The sequence below is a fragment of the Lagopus muta genome, chromosome 12 (assembly GCF_023343835.1).
Source record: "Lagopus muta isolate bLagMut1 chromosome 12, bLagMut1 primary, whole genome shotgun sequence".
Taxonomy (NCBI): domain Eukaryota; kingdom Metazoa; phylum Chordata; class Aves; order Galliformes; family Phasianidae; genus Lagopus; species Lagopus muta.
Window position 1 is genome coordinate 7,470,614 of NC_064444.1, and position 22,960 is coordinate 7,493,573.

The following is a 22,960-nucleotide window of genomic DNA, read 5'->3' on the forward strand; positions in this document are numbered from 1 at the left end:
TCAAGGAATTAGAATAACATACTATATTGTGACCTTTTCAATAGTCCATAAATGGATTGCCGAGAATTCTACTTCCTTCTTGCTTACTGTTCTTCTCTTTTCTTCCCTGCTAATTTTGTGGGGAATGGTTGAAAAGGATGACCTTTTCAGGGTTCGTGTTTTGGCCAAAAGATAGACCAAACTCGCATAATATTGTGTGCTTAACAACACAGTTCTACTTTGTTCTTTTATTAAGGTGTATAATATAGATGCTTTTGTAGTCATATGAAACTGAAGTAGTCCTTGTTGCAATCTCTTGTTTTTGTTTCATTTTCATTTTAGCATTTGAAAATAATAGTGAACCATCTTCAATACGTATCTCTTATTCAACAAAGCAGTTCAGAGAGTAGTGAGGTTATGTTCTTGATTTCAATAATTCTTTATTGTTACTGGCTTGGAAAGTTATTTGTAAATTCTACAGATCTGTTAGGATAACATCTCTGAAAGCAATACAGTTAATCTGCTTTTTTTCTTCCAATGCTGTGCTTACTAACTGCTCCCTCAGACCCAGCTAAGTATTTTATTTTAAATTTTCACTGTTAAAATGAGAATTGAGAAGAGTGCTTAGGAGACTTGACACTTAGAGAAAAGACTCCAACGGGAGGACTTACTGTGTGCCTGATCTTAAAAGGGAGCGAGGAACGTTTCAGTCTAAGTTTACATGAGAGATGAGAAGCTCATGAGCTACAACTTCTGGTGGCTTTATACGTTGCCATGTTCTTTTATAGATAGTAACAAGTGTGAAGAAACAACATAAATAACGCTTCTAGTAGTAACATTACTGGTGTGTTCAGGTATCCCAAAATAAGCTTCTTTTTGTTTCTGATTTACACCTGGGTTCTAATGTTTGTATACTCTTTGTTTGTTTTTTTTGTCTTATGTTTTGGATTTTTTTTTACTAGTTTGTAAGTTATACTATAGAACATAAAACATGCTGTACTATCAATATGAGGGTTCTCCTCTGCTGTTTGCAAGGTGTGTTTGGTGCAACAGCAAAGGGGTGCTGAGAAAAGTGGGGAAAAAAATAAGATTGACATGGCAATAAGTTGCCTCCCCCACCCCCCGATGTCGAAGAATAGTTCTGGTTTTGCTGACATAGCAAAGCGTTTCTATGCTGTTACCAGAAAAAGGGTTGCTGGTGAAGAAGCATACTGTCAAGCCTGCTATCTTGTTGTCTTTGCTATGCTATAGAAGTTGAGGATTTTGAAATGAATTCTGTATTGTTCTTTGTTTCAAAAGAGAATTTTTTTGAGGGGGGTGGAGTTGAGATAATGAAAAATATCTGTTAGCTGTAGCATAAGGTTAGGGGAAAATTGAAGGACAAGCTTGATTCTTGCAACCTGTTGTTGCCTCAGTTGTAGTCTGTGAGGTAGAGCCGTGCTCCCAGTGTATCGTTCTTATAGCTATCATCAAAGTAATAGTAACATGACATGGCTCGTGATCTTTCTGTTACCTGTCCACATAGCATTACACTCCAGGCTCTCTTGCACACCATTTAGGCATACTCGGGGCACCACTTGCAGGCTTTGTGTGTAAAACAATACACTGGGTGTTCACAATTGGCAGCAGTTCTGGGAATCCATCAAGATGAGAGGTTCTATAAGCTCTCCCACTACCAATGGTGAAAATTGTATTTGAACTTTTAAAAGCTGTTCTCTGGAGCCAAAATTTGGCACTTCCTTTTCTATCAAACTTGGATGCACTTATTTCCAAGCATCACCTGGGATGCACACATACACTGCAAAAAATTACACAGATTCCACCTTTTACTACCTATTCTAAAATACTTTAATTTCATGCACCTTCTCTGTGATTTTTTTTTTTTTTTTTCTTTTGGAGAGCTTAATTGCTATGTTGTGGTAATGCTTATCAGAAAGCACTGAAAAGCTTTAATTACTTTGTACTTTGGTTAGTTATGAATGCATGCAAAATTTAACTATTTCCCCAGAAGCGAATAAAGTCCACGTTTATTATGTTACATAAAAGTTAGGGAATGATTTAGAATAATTAAGCTGAGGGCTGGCTTACTTGGGATTTAACTCATCTAAATGATGCATAGAATTAATCTTAGAAAATTATTTCACATTAAACTACTGCATGGAAAAGAAGCATTAGGGTCTTCTCAAAAAGACTCGCTGTAGGAAATGCTTCTTATTGCAACAAACTGCAGGTATGTTATATTAAGCAAAAGAGTTGACACTTGGACTCTATTTCTTAAATAATCAAATGAAACCATCAGTGAAAAGAGAGACATTATGAATAAGAAAACTACTTGAAAAGCAATATACCAGATGAGCAGACAGTGAGGAAAATATTAGGAGATTTGTATAGATAGTGTGGGAAGTTGATATAGATAATGAGAAGAAAAGGTGAGGAAAAATCAGAATAAAAACCAGCGTGCTCTCAATGCTAGCTTTGATTTATTTATAAATGTAATATCTACTGTCTGTTAATGACTTACATGCCTTCTGGCCTGTGTTAGTACTGTAATGTTGACTGATGTGAGATCTGCCTACTTCTCTCAAGGTAGATGATTTATTACCACAAGTGAAATGAGATCAGAGTAATTTCTCTATGTGGCAAAACTGTATTAAGAATTTCAATTCTTATTTTCATAAGATTATATTTAAAACAAAGCCACAATGTAAATGCTATGAGCGATTTTATGGATAGTAACATCAAATGTGATGACTGAGGAATAGAGAAAATGAATGGAATCGAGATAGATTCATGATTATATGGTACGAATGGCTAGTACACTTAGGTATGTTATTGTTTTAATGATTCTTTGTGTTCTTGGACTCTTTAGATATTTAAAGAATAATATAAGATGATTACTAAGGTTATCTCACTGCAGTAGTGTTTTGAAGAGTGGTCTGTGGAACTTGGGTGAGCATGGAAGGTATACTGAAAGTTGCTGAAGTCTTTATTTTTCAGAGCCTTAGAGTTGTGATTGCAGCAAAGAGTGGATAGATTCTCCATTCATAATGACTAGATAGACTTATATTCCAAGTTTTTCTAAAGGAAGGCTTAGGTCAGTAACTTTCTGGAACGACTTTCTGATAGCACTGCAGTTTTCAAGTCTAAAATACAACTCAGAATTATCAACTATTTGGGGAGGCTCTGCAAAAAGTAATAATAAAGGGGAGGCATGAGGAAACAGAGCAGCTGGGCTTGGGAGAGTCTGTCATTTTGACGTTATTTGACTGTTTCTTCAAGGATAAGAAAACATTTGCTAGCCTAAATTGGACACTTTTGTTTTAGTTAGCAAATGGAATGAGCTTCACAATCCATGGAACAGCTTCCCATAAATCACAAATTTGTATAGATGCAGAAATTCTATCTAGCACATTCCTAGTCATTCTAATGCCAAAGTAAGTCAATCAAGTTATAATTGGCCCTAATTAACTTGGCACTGCCACAAGTTACTTCATTCTTCACCTGAAGCTGGATTGCATATTTCATTCTTGCTAAAGAGAACACTCTGGTAATCCTAAAACAAGAAAGATTGCCTGACAGTATAAAACAGTGGAAGCAGATGACTAAGTCAGAACAAATCTGCATATTTAAATGATCAAGACAGACTGCATACAGGACTCACCATGGAACATAGTGGCAAAGCTTTGTGATGTTTCATGAACCGGCAGCTGGAGGTTTGATAAACTTCATAGAACAGAAAGATCCTTGCTGTATGTGATTCCATGGTCACAAGAGTATTTGCCATCCTCTATGGCTAAGCATCCTCCTCTGTTTATCTGAGTGTTGTACCTGCCATGATGCAAAAGTAATCAACAGCTTTTTTGTCTGTGAAATCTCCCTTTCAGTTCTTCCATGCGTTCTCCTTGTTCACGCAGGAAAAGAAGGTGATTTTGAGTAAAACTTCTGTTTGATTTTAAAAAGTAAGGAAAAGCTGTGTTGCACTGTCAGAAAAACAGTGTATTAGGAACACGAAAAAGGATTCTTGCAGATCCAAGATAACAAGCTTTTTTATTTTTTCTTCTGGACTGTACTGAGTGGAAGACTGTACCTAATTATAATCTCCCATCATCTTTCTGAACAACATTTTCTGTATCTGCCATGATTTCTTTTGGATGAAAGAGGAAACTCTCCTGTAGAAAGTATAAGCAATAACTAAGTTTATCCCTAAGAGAAAATGATGCCTAATATCTTATGAAAATAAAATCTCTGTTTTTGATTAAATATGAACAATGGCATTTAAGACTAGGTTCTGTAGGTATGGCTTCTCTTGATGACAAATGGAGAAGAGTTGGATTTAAAATAAAAATTAAAAAGCCACCTTCAATTCCAGAGTTGTGCTTAAGACTAGGATCTTACTTTTAGGAATATATCCCCATGGGATATATCCCCAAAACTAGCATGTTTTGAAGACTTGGGAAATCCTGAACTTATTACTTATTAGAGTCTGGAGCTCTTACAACTCTGGAAACTTGATTCACTGTGGGTTGTGGGTTTTTGCTTTTTTTCAGACTTAGCTTTAGAAAATTCAGCTATTCTAACAGAGGAAGTATTTGATGCAGAATATATCATTATTTCCTATCTGTGAGAATGTTGTATGAAAAACAGGCAAATGTTAGCATTCTTAACAGCTAGGACTTTGTCTAAGTTCATATTTACAAATAGGCAATATTATGTGTTAACATTATCTAGTTGATGAAAGCTTTAGAGGAAAAAAAAAAAGTACAATTCCCTATTGTAACAGCAGTGTATTGACAGTAAGGAAACCTCTGTTTTCTCTGCTGGATACTAGTAATTAATATCTTGCTGTCTAATTAGAGTCTTTCCTTCTCATTTGGATGCTGATTTCTTAAGCACATGTCCATGATGCCACCATGCTCTGTGTTTGAGTAGAACAGAACATCTGGCTGCCCACCCAGTAATGTAATATAGGAAGGCAGGCATTTCTAGGGAGATCTGTTGCATTTATTATGGGCAACAGAAACTCTGAGATGCAAGCTTTACGTAAATATGGTCTATCATATATTATCTTCAAAATATGAAGAAGTAAAAGTTGCTGTCTCTGATCCTTCTGTACCCCTCACAGGGCTTATTTTAACACTTTAAATTTTAACAGTGTTAAACAAAAGTTTTCTGGGTAATGTTATAGCAAATTTCTGGTTTGATCTGAAAAACTGAACTGTAACTAAAATGAAATTGAAGTTCTTAAAAACTTGCAGCAAAAAAGAAATGCTTTGCTGAAATATGGTTAAGATAATTATCTCTTCAGACTTAGGGGGGCAGATATAATCCCGAGCCTTTCTCAAAAATCAAACTCGGATACACTTGAGGAACTAAATTTCATATAATTATTGTGATGCTTCAGATGCTATTAGTTTAGGTTTATCTTGTACTTTGCTTTCCATCCTCAAGGTAGTTGTGCGCATCACAACTCCCATGTTTTTCTGTCCTTACTCTACTCAGGAGTGGAGAGAGAGAAGAAATAAGCTTTTTTTCCTGAAAGAACAACTGGTTATCAGTTATACCAAGTGCTTTTCTCCTATTTCACATAGGTAGTGGAATGGATATTGTTGGAAGGCAATCAGTTAATCTGTGGAAGCTATCCTTGATTGCAAAGTACGTAGGTATGGATACAATTGCTAGCTTTCAGAGTTTCCCAATGGAAATAAAGAATAGGTCTCCTAAAAATCCTGAAATGGGTTGTGTCAGTGATATCAATATGATATATTTTATATTAGGCTTTGTTTAATCTGAGAGGTCTCTAAATGAAATCTTCAGTCTGATCTAAAAGTAAAGGGTTGTTTAGTGAAAGGCAAAAAAGCACTTCATCCTCATATGACTCAAGAACTGATTTTACATGAAACTTGACAGAGTTTTTGATGATAATGTGCATAATACAGTAATGCAGTCTACTAAAATTTATTAAAACTACATTTTTAGAGAAATTGCCAAGTTCACAAAATGCTGTTGTAAATATCACTTTACATAAGCGCATTAATGATCAAATATTAGATTACCCTTTTGTGATATTTTCTCAGCTTTAATTTTTATTTAATTGAAACAATATTAGTAGTGCTGTAACATTTAGAAGAATGGCTGTTGTAAGGTCATGTGCTGTTTATCCAAAAGTACATATTTGTCCACTAAGCTAATATTTTTAAGACACTGTAATATTAGCTGTATTTATATACATTTCCAGAGACTGTGCTAGAATAGAACTGCAAGGTTTAAAGAGAAATACTGCAGATAAATATATAGTAATGGAATTTGCATTGCCATAATATTCTCTGATGTAATTTTATCAGCTTCCTACTTGGAAGATAAGACTTGAATAATATTTCATGAGAAGTTAAGGAGCTTTTCCATACGCTTTTGTGTATAGTTTGTTTTCCTGATCAAATACACAGTTTTAAGTACATGTTTTAAGATAAATACTTCACAGATGTATTGCAAATACAAACAATGCTCTCCTTGAGTGTCACTGTTTTAACGATATTTATATGCTCCATTCATGTTTTTCATTCTGTAGGGTAGAAATGCATCCTTTCTTTGTAGGAAAATAAATCTGCCATATTATAAGAATTACTCAGTGATCCTACTAGATCTCTAGTTATGTAAGGTTCCCTGTTGAGTTATGAAGAGATACCCTCTTTCCTGTCACACTGAAATGTTTTTAGTGAACTACTACTTTTTTTTTAACACAATTATTGTGGTTGGAAAAGGATTTATTAGGTTATTTTGACTTTACCCTGACAGTAGATGATTATTTTTTTTTCCAATTTATCATCTGGCATAGTGCATTAATCTTGTTATTTTACTAATCTTTTATTTTAATGCCAGGTTTTTCAAATCATATTTTTTTTTTCTAATGCTCATGAATCACTTTCCTTAGACATTTATAAAAATCATATTTGATTTTATCAGGGGCAAAGCTATTTTTTTAATAAATTAATGTAGTAATATTCATGTAATCCAAAAGATGCTCTCAACATTCTTTTCATTGCTTGTAACATTACAGGTGATGTGACCTCTTATGCTTCCTTCGTCTGGTGCAGGAGTACAGAGTACTCCTGTCCCACACAGTAATTCAGAAATCAGTTGTTCATATAAACAGCTTCTGAATATTCCATCTGAACTATTTTACTGAAAAGGCCGGTGGTTCTCTTTCTCCAGCTGCCTTCATTACAACTATCCTTTGGAAGTTCTGCAGTAGATATCTTGGTGTTTCTTCCTGCCCTTGGACTTTCCCTGATCATTGGAACAGTGCCTGACTCACATACATCTTGGTCTAATGTGTATATCCTACCTTTTGCCTAAGATGATTCTGAGGGTAATCTTGGACTCTTCCAGACGTTATTTTTGTCTTAATAAAAGAATTAAATTCACCTTAACTGTGCTAGTGTTGTGTGATGAACATATTCTTATTCATTTCCCCCATTATGTCCTTTATTTTGTGCAATCTCATTTTCCTTTTCCTCCTTAACATGATTTTTCTCAAGTTCATGTAACAATAGGAATTGATCAGCAGGACTTCCTCTCAATATGTATGCAGGAGAATGTTGTCTGTATGTGTGTGCATTAAATTCCTTGTATTACAGAAGGAAAAGCCTATTTCTTTCAAAAGTAGCATCCTTGTAGAATGTTATCAATCCAGTTAAAACATTAAATTTTTCAGACTTTAAGCACTCCTTTCAAAATCCATTTTATTCCACTTGTTCTCTTCAGTTATTCAGGAAGCTTTCGAGATATGACTTAGCAAGAATGCCATTAGCTGTGAGCTGTCTACTCTTTGTCCCTTCTCTTTCTGGGATTTTTCACTGCAGCATTCTGGTGGGGAATCTGTGGTAAATGTAACTTCTGGAAAAACTGTCTTAAACATATTTATCCTTAATTTAAATAATTCATTAAAAGCAAGATTGGTCTCCTGAGGGAAGTGTACGTACTTTTCCTTTACCACGTATTTCTGCTTTTTGCTGAAAGCTGTTACATTTGCTTTTAACTACGCTCAAATTATTTTAGTAGAATTAGGTCCTACAGGCACATTCTTAATGTATTATAATAACACTTCCTTAGCCTCAATTGATTTGTACAAAATTGGATGGAAGACTTTTACTTCTTTGCTGTCTTCAAGTTTATTTATCCCAAGATAAGTTTTTTAAATACTGAGAGAAACATGGAAACAACCATTCATTTATCTTCTGGGATGATTAGTTTATCTTCAAGTTGAAGTGCTTTAATACTGAGCAACTGCAGAGATTTGTGTGGTACTTTGATACTGTAATCAAAGTTATTCTCTAAAGGCTGATTATGATGATAAACTTCTCAGATTGTAGTGATTCTTGTAAGAATAGGAGCACCTTGAACTGTGAGATCTATGTTGAAAAGTACTCATTATATTGTAATTGTTGAAGACACATTTGTTGATCGTGTTAAAAATAAAACTTTTTTTTTCCTCCCAAGAGGGAAGTTCTTAATTTCATTTTATTTACAAGAGGGAAACATTGGTAGACAGTAATGAATAGATATAAACTTCACAAGTGATATGTGAAGCATGGGGACTCAGACAATCTGATAATTCATTTAAGTGTAGCACAGATAAGATGTGGACTGTCAGATGAAACCTGGTAGGAATCAGTTTGGTAGCTTCTACTATATGGAAAATTACATCTAACTTGAGAACTTCATTAGTTGGAATTGGAGTTCACAAAAGTTCTAGGGGAAGGATCTCATGCTTTTCTATTCTTGTTGTATTCCCTAGGCCTCCTTGGACATTGTCACAAAAATGGTTCTGTCTCGTTCAGTGTTGGCTTTTGTGAGCACAATGGAAATTTGATTCATGTAAAGAAAAAAATGTTTACACTAGTAAATTGAAGGTGTCTTGCATCTTCTTGTACTTCTTCAAAACTCTCAGCTGAAGAAGCCTCTTCAACAAATATGAAACTTCAGTAAATCATCTTAAAATTTGAGGTTGAAAGGCATTGTGTTGAAATTCACGGTGACTGCAATAATCTCCACTCTTTAATTCTTGTCCCCAAGCTAATAATTGTAGGAAGAAGATGCTACTGTTTCATAACTCAGTGTCTTCAAATGTATGTTGTGACGTAGCAATAAACTGGTAAAACCACTGCAATACAAAAATGGCTGACTATGATTACGTCTAGGGTTACAGAGAAATAAGGGATCATTTCTGAAAAATTATTAATAAAAAGTGATTATGACTTTTTCTGTTTAGTAAATCTAAATTTGTCCGTTTTGTACACATTCCTTCTGTCTTCATAAATACATACCCAGCCATGATCAGGGGATGACTCATTCCAAATTTGAGTTCTATACTGCAGTAAAAATAATTTTTAAATTATAAACAAGTCTTTAATGTTAGTCATTTTCATCTTCATGCTTTAAAAACATGAAAGCCAGTGTTTGTATTTACGTATGTAAGTTCAAAAGTAATGCCTCCTACTTCAATGGCAATTACAACAGCTACAATAACTACAATAATACTATTAGATAGGGGGAATTCTCAGTTATGAAATGCTGTTTTTCAACATAGCCTAAGATATGATTTTGGCTAGGGTGCAGATAATATTCTTTGTAGAGCCTTACTTCATGCTGTGCTTTAAGTTTTGATGAATATAATAGCAATAACCCACAGACATTTTTAGTTCTTGTGGAGCAGTGCTCATTCAAAGATGTTTTGGTTTTGTTTTTTTTTGTTTCTCATACTGCCCTGCCAGTTAGGAAGATGGGAGGGGATACAAGCGCAGCTGACCCAGACTGACCAAAGGGATGTCCCTTAGCATATGGCATATACTCAGCCATAGAATCTGGTGTACAGATGGAGAAGGTGAGAGACATTCAGAGTGATAGCATTTACCTTTCCAAGAAACTGCTATATGTTATGAGCCCTGCTTCCCTGAGAGCGGCTGAACATCTGTGTGTTGCTGGGAAACAATGATTGAATTCCTTATTGTTTGCTCTTTACCTAAAAAATTGTGCAGGTTTTGCACTTTTACCTTTGAGTCTTTTCTCCATCCTACCTAGAAAAATTAGAATATAGCTTTGTATATTTTTTTTCTGTTTACTGGTAGGAAATCAAGAACTGATAGTATCCATGTAGAGGTGAAAAAAAAAAAAAATCACCCCAGTTTGAAGTTCACCACTGCAGTCTTTCTCAGTCTGCTATTTAAAGCTTATGTTCAGCTAAAAGGATAAACACATACAGTCCCTGCTAAAGCTAAATAGCATTTGTGCTCATTATTGGTAACTTTTAGTTCATTAATTTTACATTTCATGGAGTACCATTATTTTTGTTATTATAACTCCTTTTCTTTGTGTATGTATATGAAGTAAGTATTCATAACAGCAGTTTTTGCCCATTCTGGAAGGATCTATCTCCATTTACTTCAAGAAGATGTTAACAGTGAAATATCCTGATAATCTCTTAGGATGGCTTAAGTTTATAGGCAGGGGAAGACTTACAAGCAGATCTAATATCTAGCTGACACAATTGGAAAAATATTAGAGCTATTGTTTTTAATTTCTATTTGAATCTCAGTGCATTAATTTCTGTAACGACTCCAGAGGAACTAATAATATGTAGCATCTATCAGCATATTTATTTTGACTAGGAAGTGTTTCTGTATTAGCAGCCAGACTGCATGCTGTCCACCTAACTCTGTTCTTGACTAGCCTTTATGTCTTTCCATCAAGATCGGTGGGCTCACTTCCTAATTTATATTGGGAAGCAACAGGAAGGTCAGATCTAGTTGTAAAGCATAACATGTGTTGCTGTTTCATTTAATGACTTAATATGTAATACTTTTTCTTCTGTAATGTGTTACGTAGTACCTTATTATGAAGGTAATGAAACAGAATGTGCTCATTTTCATTGAAAAAGAGACTGTGGCTGAAAAGCAGGGATGAAGGCAACTTTGTCTTCAGAGGAAATTGGTCCTTTGTTTTTATCTTGCAATTATGTTAAAGTCTTCCTCATTGGCTTTAATAAGATTAAGAAAACTGAATTCATCTTGTCTGTAGCTGCGCAAAGTGCTGAGGTTGTTATTTCTTAGAGAAAGGACACATGTAATTTCAGTGGGTGAGCTAAGGAAAGACTTCATTCCACATCTGCTGCTTGACAGAAACTACCTGCTTTTCCCCTGTAGTCAATGTTGAGTAATTTATGATAGTTCAGACCCTTGATGAAAGCAAGTTAGCTCACCTCCTGTATTTACCATTCTTCTCACATACCAGGAATATGTTTGCAGGACTTTGACAGGCTGAGTTACCAGTGGAGCTGGAAGAGCCCCTCTGTCTGAACCTGACTTGTCTTTTGACCCTTTAAATCACTGCTACTTCTAGATGCAGTGATATTTTCCTTCATCTTCCCCTCAGCTCCCTCTTGTGTTACACAAAACTCCTTTTGGTGTTCTCGCAGGTAATTATTGATCATGTTTCTTCTCCAAGGTGGTGCACTTACAAAGCTGTAAGTAGAAAGACAGTGTACTTTGTGTTTAAAACATAAGAAGTTCTGTTAGTTTCTGGTTTACTGTGAATACTTCAAAATGCAGAGCACAGAACAAACATGTTTCTCAAGAGAATGTACACAAATTAATTGTGTAGTTACAGTAAACTGGAGGGATTTGCTGATTTTGTTTTACTTATTGCTGTTGTTTACCCTATGGGACATCCGCATGGATTTCGTGCCTAAACATGATCATAGTTTAGAGTATGTGAAAATAACTTCCTACGTTATCAAGGTGCATTGTAGAATTTAAGTGCCTTTCTGTAGTGTCTTGCTATTTTGTCAAATATTTTAGTGAAATTTATCTTTGATAATTAGAGTCCTAGGTTCTATATGCTTCTTTCCCAAGGTGAAAGTTTGTGAATTAATGATAGGAGTCTAGAAACATTTTTTTGTCAGACAATAAATGCCTGTGTGCTATGATGACCAATGCTTTGTGAGTGGTTACAGTTCTTGAGAGAGAGAATATGGAATTTTGTCGCTCATTTTTGCAAGTGTGGTGAGGATAATCTTTGGTTTTTACTTCTCTTAAAGCAATAGTCAGCTGCTAGCTGTATCTGTACATCTTCTGATACAAAAATAATAAATATATTACTGAATGTCTCATAGGAAACTTGTTATTTACTAAACTGTGCCATATAAAATAACAATTTTTAGGGAGAAAAATAGTACAAAAGAGAGATTTCAAATAATATATTTTGAAATGAAATTCATTAGGCAATTTTATAAGAAAGTACATTTTTTTTTTAAAGCTGACTCATATCTACATGTTACTGAGAAAAGTAAACTGTAACTTATTAGCTCTAACAGTTTTTAATTTTTATGGAATTAAATGTTCTAGTTTTCCAACGAGTCCAAACACGAGAAAAACATTTCTTAAATTTTAATAAAGAGAAAGGCAAGTTTGTAATATCACAATGTATTCTTGTTTTCTGTTATTACTAATAAAAACATTTGTATGAGTATTGAGACTCTCCTATGGACTTTGAAAATTTGTTTATGTGATGAAAGACCCAAGAAGTTCACATGTGCTAATCTCTCTCTTCCCCCTGTGAATGTGCATCTTTAATTTCCTTCTCTTTCTTCTCTGCCTATCATTTTTTAATAAGTCGTGGTCATTGTATCTTAGCAGAATTCAATAGTGTGTGTGCATGAGGCATAAAGTTAAATATGCTTATTGAATTCTGCGTGTGAGATGGGTTCAAAGGAAGTTCAAGAAATCTGTCAGGATTGCCCACGGTCTATTCTGTTTAGCCCTGTGTTTCTTCTCTTTCCTTTGTACTGTCTGAATGCTTGAGCTATCAAGACAGCTCAAGAAAACAGTAATTAAAAAAAAAAAAAAAAACACAATAGTGATTTGTTTTGTGTTTGTTTTGCTTTGATTTTGAAGGGGATCAGTTTCCCACATCTGCTCAGGAGTACTGTGACATCCTCAACGTTGCTAAATTGGCAGTAGAATTCAGTATGTTCAGATGCTGAGCACTTGGAACCCTTTCTAGAGAAAAATTGCACACTCGTGGTCTTGTAAATCTTCCTATATATTCACAGAGTGAACCACGTTGTTAGACTCACAAAGAAACCTAATGGAATCTTGCTGTGAGCCTAGGAAAGAGACATTTTAGTCTGAAAAGATACAGAACTTGAGAATTTACAAGCAATTTAAGCAAAAAACAATGATATGACTATTCCTCAGTTTGCTGAGTGACAGATGAACTTTAGACTGATAAAGTTTATCCCATGAAGTATCAGATTAGGATGTGCCATGAAGGCAAATTAGTGGGTAGACCTACCAATGAAATATTTGGATTTCTCAAGTATTTATTTGATTTTCATTGTTTACCACAATTCCTTTTTTTTTTTTTTTTTTTTTTTTTTTTTTTACATGAAAAGGCATTTCTCTTTTCCATCTTTATTAAAAACATTAATATTAAAACTTGGTTCAGAAACATATTGACAGAGCTGTGTGGTTCATTTCCAGCTTCCTTCTGTAATGCAGCATTAAACTTTTATTTTGTCTTTACTGAAAATATATTACAGAAACATGCACTGTGCATATGCTTTCCAGGCATTTGTCTAAATTATAAAGAATACTCTGGAATTTTTTTTCAGAAAAAGTATTACAGTTGTAAGATTTATAATGTTTGTCTATACTGAATTAATCAAATACATTACCAGTGTAATAAGTAGTCTTCTTAAGATTAGTATTCTAGAGTAGATATGTAATTAGTACGCAAAACATCAATCTTATGAATTGAACAAAGATGTGTAAGTAGATTTTATACCTATCTATATAATGTATATGTTTATTAGTGTACAAGTTTACTTCGGCTCTGAATATCATCAGTGATGACACATATGACATACTCTAGAAACCTAATGGGGTAGAGATTCAGGAGTAGGTCCTATGGAAAGATGACATTAGCATGGCAAGTTTCCTGTTTGTATGCTCTGGGATGTGTGGTCTAAATATACAACTGGTCCAAAGCAGTTATGATTATACTATTCTCATCTGTTCCTAATTAAGTGAGTATTCAAAATAAATGAGTATCCTTGTACCAACTCAGTTTCGCTTCAATGTAGCTGCGAGCAATGGAGGCTACTTAGCTTGGGAACTTTAACAGATCCAGTAGCCTGTAAGTGGTAGTGTTAATAACAGCAGCAATTTAATATAACCAGCTTATATATGGATGAAACTGACTATTCATGTTCGTTATTAAATAGGCTGCTTTAGTTGGAGCTGCGTATACCTAAGCTCTCTTTTTTTCTTCTTTTTCTCTTCTATATAAAAATTTGAACAAATCTTATATTGAACAGATTACACTGATGCCTGCCCATCTTATTCCCCCTCCTATGCAGAACTTCTTGTTTTCTCAATGTCAGTCAACCACGGAGTGATTATTCTGTAAATAGCAGATTGGCAGTTTGTTCTTTTATGTGCATATATCCATGAAGATCTGTTAAAATGGCTCACATTTTCCAAAAGTTATGGTTCAACCAGGTTGATTCATCGACCTCGATAAATTCATCTCAGCAAGATCTAAAACTTTAATAGAGTAGAAGTTCATAATGTTCTCAGAATGAAACTAAGAAATAGAAAATAGTGCTCATGGCACAAATCTTCAGCAGGCCTTTCATCTTTTCAAACAACTTTTTCATAATCTACTGCATTCTGCTCAGCTTCCAAGCATTTTGAGCTCTACTGAAGTGAGCATTGAACTATTTTAGACAGTGCAAAGTTCCATCAAGAGAAAATGTCTTTGACTAGAATGTCTGGTTATCTTTTTTCTTTAGTCTTAGCATCTCATAAGTCTATTTTATATATATATATATATATATATATATATATATATATATATATATATATATATATATATATATAAAATCCACCCTGCATAGAGCTAACAAATCTTTATCTATAGTAGAATCTTGCAGCATTTCTTTCAATTCACCTTTTATTCTTCTCTCTGTGACAGTAAATATTGAGAGTAACCGTGAAAACTATATCCAGACTGTAAGAAATCATGCATATTATCTTCACATATGTTGTGCCCTGCTTCTTTTCATGCTTCAAAGAACATGCAGTAGCTCTAATCGAGGAACTAGGATCCATACCAACTCTGTATAATTCTAAATATACTGAGTATCTGTAGCCTTGAAGTTTTAGCAGTCTTTCACCTTCTGAATATTTATCTATTTTATTTTAAGTGGCTCTGAGTCTCAGACCTGAAGTGCCAAGTTTCAGCCTAAAGCAAAATTTTACATCCAAGTTACTCAGTGTGCCTTGTTTAGACATACAGATATTTAATCACTTACTAGGTCTGAGTGCTCCTAACATATTTTAATTGACAGGCCATTGTAGCAACTTTTTTGATGTTTTTCTTCACCAGTTTGGTATTACAACTTCAGGACTCTGTGTATACCTTTGAAGGACATAGACATCTTTAATCCAGAAAGTTAGAGATGGACTGAAGGGAAAAATTGAATTTTAAGGATTTTTTTTAATCCATCTTGTTTTTGAAATAATGGCGTAAAATTTCTTTGCCTTCTCTTCTGCAGTTCGATGAAGTAAAGAGGATCTTGCTGTGCTTTTTGACTTTTTGTCTTCTTAGAAGGAAGATTTAAGCTTATGAATAGAAGTTTTCTTATATTCATTAATCTTCACCCTCCTTCATATAACCTGCTTTCTTGTGGAAAGTCTTAGATTGTTTGCCATATATTTTTATGAAATGCTCCTGTGCCTTTTGCCAAATACTACGACATTGATTAATGGTTTGAACTTAATCCATTACTTTGAAAACTTGCTGGAAGAAGATTAAATGAACAGTTTTACACAAATTAATCCCAGAATGTTTATTGATTATAAATGTTCTTCACTATTTCTTTCATCATTTTATGTGCATAAAAAGTTGGTTATTCTTCTGTTCATAAAAAATAAATATTCATGTTCATAGTTTTGCTGAATGCAGCATAGATTTCATCTGCCCTAAGACAATGTTTTCACAGTCATTCCATTACCTATGTAAATTTTTCATAGTTAAAATTAATAATGCTTGTTTACATTAGAAATATGAATCACTAATTTGATAATGTTTGATAACAAAAGTTACTCTAGATGATAATCATGCTTTTCTTACGTAAACAAATACAGGATACTATTAGGAATAGGCCAAGTATGCCTGTTGAAATCCTTTCGTATGATTCCTGTGCTGAATAGGAATTGTTCCATTAAAAATAGGTCTGTGTGCCATTGTAAAAAGTTATGGGTTTTGTTATCTCGGTGCATTCAGTTTTAATTATTTCAATTAATTGTAAATAGCATAAGAGCCACTTCAGAGACCTGTGTTCTTTTTGCAAACCTGTCATTAAAATCTTTACTGTTTGAGTATACACCATTGTCAGTAGTGAAAATTTAAAAAGCTAAGTTCAGTTTATAGTAACACAGATGCAAACCTATATTTTCTGTTATGCACTTATTGACTCACAAGCAGTTCATTCCTTTTTGGGTTTTATGTAGGTGTTACTGATTTTTCCAGTACATTCCACTGATGGTGTGCAAGCAAAATAGAAACTCAAATTATTTCATTAGTGGCCCCATGAATTCTGCTGTGTTCCATGGAACCTAAATCCCAAGTAGTTAGCTTGTTGCTCCTTGAAAATTCCAGATTTTTATGTACTTTGCACTTTTCATCATGATTAAATTGACTTTTCTGTATTTTCTTTTCTAAGAAGGATGGGATTTCTGCAAATAAATTCTCTTAAAGATGCTCTGTTTCAATATATATTTCTATGACATATTTCTCATTCTTTTCTTTTGGAAACTTTTTTCACTGTGCACTTTTGCTTAATAACAAAGCGCTTTTGAATTTAGATTTGCAGAATATTTGAAGGAAGTAGACATTTTCATTTCTTTAACATTTTTAATGAGATTGTGAGAGAATAAGCTCATTCAGTCCCACCATTTTTCTACTCTACTAAAATATTTACTAGAAAGTTCTCTCACTTTCTGAAGTGTTTCTAGTATTTGAAGGGGAAAAAAAACAAGTTGTGTAGAATCATGTATGTGACAGGCATTATCTCTGGTCATGCGGATAAGCATGTAAGTTGCTCCCAAGATGCTCCTTGAATACACTAGCGAACAGAGTTTCATTTCTGCAATAAATTACTTTCCTCACTACTAAGCTATCATTGACCTCAAACTTGGTCTAATTGAATACACAAAGCTTGACTGAGATGATTTTTTTTAACCTGCTGAATTTGACAAAAGTCTCTCCATTCTGTAGTCCCAATAATGACATCTTAATTACACCCCCATGTCTGGGTACAAACTATAAAGGGAGAGTGTGACCTTTTCTGATGCTGTGTTTTTCATATTACTTTTTACTTCCTTCTCTGGGACAAGCAGTTGAGAAAGGAGGGGGAAAAGAAAGAAAACAAAAACAATCATAAAAATATAATATAGTGGTCTGGTTACCTGATAAAAGAAGAATGGTATGCTTTCTAATGTCATGTTAGGTGTCTTTAACAAGCAGTTAACAATTATGGCTGCTGTCATAAGCATTAGGTGGATGCTGGAATAATTATCTTCTAGCTGTTTTTCAGAGTGACTGCATCTCTGCATGTAAAAGGAGTTTCTTTACTCTCAGGATGTGCAGAATCCAAAAATCATTTTTCATTGGAGTAAAAGCACTCTTTACATGCACGTTTCTTGGCTGTTAGGAAGCACAGAAGGGTATTGGCAGTCCCTGTCAGGCTTTCTCTAACAGCTCAGAATGTCAGTGCACTTACTTGAGCATCTGAAGGGGAATTGGCTACTCCCCCAGAGATGAACACAACATTGTGCCCATACATTCAAATTCCTAAGTTTTAGGACTTAACTTTTGTTTCTGGAAGAAAGCAGAAGTAATATTTTTCTTCTTTTCTCATTAAAGGCTGGATGGTGTCAATATGGCAGTAACTTACTGTCCTGCTTTGGAGGAGCTTTTTTAGTATGGGTTTGTTTATTTATTTTTATACGTTCCTACTTTCACAACATCACTAAATTGCTTTGCTGCGACTGCAAGCTGATCTTCACATTCTATCATGTTGTCTCCTCTACCCAACTCTCCTTACTACTTGCTGGCCAAAATAAGTGCAGTCTCTGAAGGTCAAATGTCTTTTCCTAAGTCTCTAAATGGTTGTGCTTCCAAAAAAAGTTTGCCCATTAGGCCCTGATTATACACTTATTAATGAGTGATATTGAGGCTGTTTACTTGTTCATTTATCTATGTACTGAGTCCAAAGAAGGCAAAATTTGCCTGAATAAGATTGATAATGCAGTTGACAATAAACTCCAGCATGCTATGCTAACATGGCAATAGCTGCATCAGAATATCATTACTGATTTTACGGTGATGCAAGTATATCAATCCAAAGTGAGAGATATGTCAGCATTGTAATTTCTTTTAACACAATTCCTTTAGAGAGGAATTAAATGAGGAATATTAAATATATTAGATTGCAAAATGGCTGCCTTCTGAGTAGGTGCTTAATCTGATGTAGCAATATTTATTTATTTATTTATTTATTTTAAATTGAGTTCTAAGAGTGTTTTGAGCTCTATGCAAGAGAACTTCTTTCAGCTGACTCTCTTTAATTCTTGCTTGAGCTACCTGTGCTTGTGCAGCACCATCCGTTTGAATTTCTCTATTACTTTCCAAGAGTCAGTGAAAATTGTTCTCATACCAGTAAAGAAAAAGCTTAGATCCTCTATCTCTGCCGTGCTTCCCAGTCTGTTTGGAAAAGAGTACTAAGGAATGGCGGTGTGAGTATATCAAGAATGTACTCATGCTATAGATTTAACCTCCCTTTTTTGAAATATGAAATGAAAATGAGTATGTGTGGAGACAGTGGTTTTCAATGTAGATAGCAAAATTACAAAGAGTTGCTGTAGTCTTTTAAAACAGAATTTTTAAAATATGTCTAATGAAAACTTATCCAAGGTTTTTATTAAGTGGTTAATTGGCAGAGATTGATTATAAATCAATCTTGAAAGTGGTCTTCCAGTAGTTTCTCACAAACCAGTAATCTTTCAGGATTTTTATTCGTAGTAATTTTTGTATCTGCTTATGAATGGCAGAGCTATGCAAATCAAGCACATAAATACAGTTTATTCTCTGTTTAGTTCTATCAACTTTTTTGTGACAATCATTAAACAAGTAATTTGCTGCACAAGAATTAAGATTTATTTTACTTGTCTCCTTGATTTAGGAATAAATCAGTCAAAAATAGTGCTATCTCTATATTGTTAACAATGAAGAGGGCATCACTAATGACAAAATATTAAATGTTTATATTGAGTAAATTCAAATTACCTTTACTGTAATCTTATTAAGTTTGTCATTTGAACTGGAAATAGACAAAAAGGAGTAGAAGGATCACTGAATTTCATCTGATCTTATTTTAGTAGAAGATGAGAAAAATCAATGCAGGGAAGACATAGGAAATAGAAAGTGTTGAAAGATAAATGAAGGTATTTCATCTAGCAGTGAATATAGTATGACAAAAAATGATCCAATGTAGATGAAAAATAAGGTCAGAAAGAGGCATCTATAAGGTGTGATAGATCTGAACTGAAGGATAGGTAGAAACATTAAAGAATCAAGACAAGTATGTGTAAGAACATCTGATGAGAAATATAAAAATGGAGAAAAAATAAAAATAAAAAAAAAGTTAGAGGTTAGGATGAATAAAATATGTTTGAAGTGCTTAAAGGAATAAGGTGATGCTGAAGGAGACTGTCACTGTAAAACTTGTTCAGAATTACCTTTTATGAGAAGTTTGTACAGTAAAAAAAATCATACATGCATACTAGTAATTTAAAAATCAATTGAAGACATGTAAATAGCAATAATATGTATTTGGCTTTGTAAGCCTTTAAGTTCTTCCAGATGTGAAGGTGGCTGGCAGGAGATCTGTTGAAATAAAATTTTACAATGTTTTAATTTGCCTGTTTTGGAGAATTACAACCCCAGAAGAAAGAATTAGAACACAGCAGGAATTATCAGAATGGTGCAGTTGGCAAGTAATTTTGTTTGCTTTATCACTTGTAATAAGTGCTTAGTATTAGATGTAGGAATAAATAATTGCTGAATCAACAAAGATACAATCAGACCCTTAGCTGTAGAACAAGTTATAGTGGATAAAGGGGTTTCCAACCTTCAGTTTGGCTGTTTTATAGTTACTTTGTTTCCCTCTAGGCAGGTGTCCATACAGACACTACAGTGCCAGAACCAAGAGACTGACTTTGTAGCTTTAAATGTTCCAGTACATCTGTCTTAAGAATGCAGAAGACGTAATTAAAGCATTAAAACATAAAAGGATATGTGGATCTAAAATTGGATAACCACAAAGGAACTGGCTTCACGTAAAAAGTGTTTTAAGTGTTTTTTCTTCCTCACAATTTTGTTCCATCCTTTTAATACTATGTTGAAAGACTGGATGTGTGAGAAAAGAATGGCTATTCTGGCAGACTCTAGTGAGCAAGACAGCAAGATTCAAACAAATTTCAGTACACATTTCTCAGAGATTGTTAGTAAGCTGAAATATAAATAGTGGTTAGATTATACTACAAAGAACTACAAATGCTTCAACTCATGTGGCCCTATAGATGAGACCTTTTGCTGTGTTTGTTATTGAAGGACATTATGTAGTGTTTTTTTGCACGTTGATGTATTGCATGTTGGTAAAAGCTTACACCTTCTTACATAGTTACCAGTGTAAATTATTTGAAGGAGAGGGGGGGAAAAAAAAAAAAAAAGAAAAAAAAAAAAGAAAATGAAAGCATCTTGCAGTGTGCTAAGCCAGCAGAACTTTCACAATCGATATGTACTTGTATGTTAAAAATAATAACAATAATAATTTGTATAAATAAAAAATAAATCAGCATATAGCAACAGATAATCTTGTATCCTTTTTATTAAGAAAATACTTGTTTTTATTCATTCTTCGCTAGAGCAATTGAGACAATTGCTTACAAAAGAGACATTGCTTAAGAAAAGCCTGAAACTTATGTTTTGCAACATATTTTGTGTAACCTAATGATATTTTAAACTACTGAATATGTTTCTCAAGTTCTTTTGACTGCAGTGGCATTCTTCCCAATTCCCCTATTAGGTCCGTTTAATCAACTTTGCAGTATTTTACTGTAACTCTGACTATAAAATCTTCTGGGAGTGGACAGTTGTTTATGTATACACTTTGCATTGAAGGTCCTTTGCAGGCTACTGAAATACAAATTCTAATACACCCAGATTATTCTCACGGGCCAAATTTAATTAGGTGATTTGAACAAAACAATGAAGTTACTATATAAAATACAACTAGATAAATCATAAATAACCATATGCTGTAGGGAATTCCCTAAATGGGCTGAGAAATTGTAGCTGAATAAATTTATTTTTTCTTTTCTACAGAGGCTAATATTGTGTCTTGGTGAGAGTTAAAGAATAAGAGAGTAAATAATAATGGAACATCAAGTAAAGAGGGAGATAAGAATGTTTCTGATATAAAGAATGTCTAATTCCCTCTCAGTCTGAAATGATCATTATTATATACTGTTGAATACTGAAATTTTAGGGATAAACAGTATATCTTTGAAAAAAGCCTTCCTAAATATATCCAAAGGCAACAAACAATTACCAGGTGGATGAATTTTCTTGGTGAATAGAGTTTGTTCTTCATTGTTGTTCTAATATTGGTAGTGTAATATCTTAGCTTTTTTTTTTGTATTCTTACAAATATGCAGGAGTTCACAAAGCTTAAGTTTTCAAGAGTGGCTTGAGTAATATGACATGTTTTAACTCTTGATGCTATGGTGTTAACCATCTTGGGACTCACACAGCAGATGTGATCACCATTTATGCTGATGAAAGCTGAGTGATCTAGAAAAAGTCACAAGCATCTCTGTTTTCAATTGAAGTATCACAGTCTGGCAGAGCTGCTGTGCTAATTAGTGGCCTATTGCTTTGTTGCCCTGACAGGTTCAAGAGGTGCCAGCACTGTAGAATTCCCTCTAGGAATGGCATTCATTGGATAAACTGAATTTGGAAACAGGCTGCTATGGCTAAATAATGGATAAACATTTGCTCCTACTTATTCAAATGCATTAATGTGTAATTTGGGTTTATTAATTCATGTTGGAAAAATGGTAGATAGTATCTTAGCTAGCTTTATATACCTGTAACTAAGTAAGTGTAAAATTTTATGAATTCTGGGTAACAGTTGAATGTAGCTTTTTTTGTGTGTGTAATTTCAATGGCACTAAGATTAACATCCCAAAAGCTTTGCTACTTTGCAATATTTAATTGAACAGAACTGTTTTGTAGTTGTATGCATTGTCTGTAAAAGATGAACATAAATTAGGGCCAGAAAATAACTGGCCCACTGGATGTATTTTCACTTATGAGGAGGACTGTAGATTTGCCACAGTACACATTATACTACTTGTGTCTTAGAAGATGTATAACCCAGACTCCATGGCTAGAGGAATTAATTTGTTTTTGTTTGTTTGTATTCTGTATAGTACTTATGATACATGAAGGAAAGTTCTTTCCAAGTGTTGTAGGTAGCTTTAGTTTCCTGGCTCTGAAAGTAGTTTTGAGTGTGGCCTACACAGTGCTTCCAGACAGACTAATTTATAAATATTTGCATAAGAAAGAGCACTGAAATCAGGGATAGACACTATAGCTATTCTAGTATTCCCAGTAAATAAACAAGCTTATTATCTTCCAGCTCAAGTTGTTCTGTGATTCTGACATGTATGAACAATTTTGCCAGAAAATTGAACTTACAGAGGACACCAGAAATTTCCTCTGTTCTTCTTTGTCATGATCTTCCATATTAGATTTTTCTGTATCTTTTGGCCTTTTTTATTAGAAATAATATGTT

General features: G+C 34.0%; 1 long non-coding RNA gene across 6 annotated transcripts in view; it reads left to right on the forward strand.

Annotated features, from left to right (window-relative positions):
* LOC125699193 (uncharacterized) overlaps positions 1–8,458 on the forward strand; it is a 263,892-nt gene extending 255,434 nt beyond the window's left edge. For all 6 annotated transcript variants that reach the window (XR_007379474.1, XR_007379477.1, XR_007379478.1 and 3 more), the window contains one exon: positions 7,034–8,458. This is a non-coding gene — a long non-coding RNA (uncharacterized LOC125699193). The remainder of the gene's footprint in view (positions 1–7,033) is intronic.
* Positions 8,459–22,960: the final 14,502 nt, after the last annotated feature.